This window comes from Physeter macrocephalus, chromosome 6 (genome assembly GCF_002837175.3).
Source record: "Physeter macrocephalus isolate SW-GA chromosome 6, ASM283717v5, whole genome shotgun sequence".
NCBI classification, from domain to species: domain Eukaryota; kingdom Metazoa; phylum Chordata; class Mammalia; order Artiodactyla; family Physeteridae; genus Physeter; species Physeter macrocephalus.
In genome coordinates this window covers 92,842,422-92,842,680 of record NC_041219.1, presented here as the reverse complement: position 1 = coordinate 92,842,680, position 259 = coordinate 92,842,422, and the positions used below count along the sequence as shown (strand labels likewise).

The 259-nt window shown below is 71.4% G+C and overlaps 1 protein-coding gene across 11 annotated transcripts in view; it reads left to right on the top strand.

Annotated features, from left to right (window-relative positions):
• Positions 1 to 259, top strand: part of ANO6 (anoctamin 6) — a 223,688-nt gene that overhangs the window by 168,153 nt on the left and 55,276 nt on the right. The gene's annotated exons all lie outside the window — the stretch shown is intronic.

Sequence of the window (259 nt, the reverse complement as noted above, 5' to 3'; positions counted from 1 at the left end):
GAGCAGCTGATTCAGGGGCTCTGGCACAGGCCGGGGGGGAGGGAGGGGCACGGACGCGGGGCGAGCCTGCGGCGGCACTGTCCCGAGGCGCGCCACGCGTTCTCCCGGGGAAGCTGTCCCTGGATCCCGGGACCCCGGCAGTGGCGGGCTGCACGAGCTCCTGGGAGGGGCGGTGTGGAGAGTAACCTGTGCTCGCACACAGGCCTCTTGGTGGCGGCAGCAGCAACCCTAGTGTCCCATGCCCGTCTCTGCTATCCGC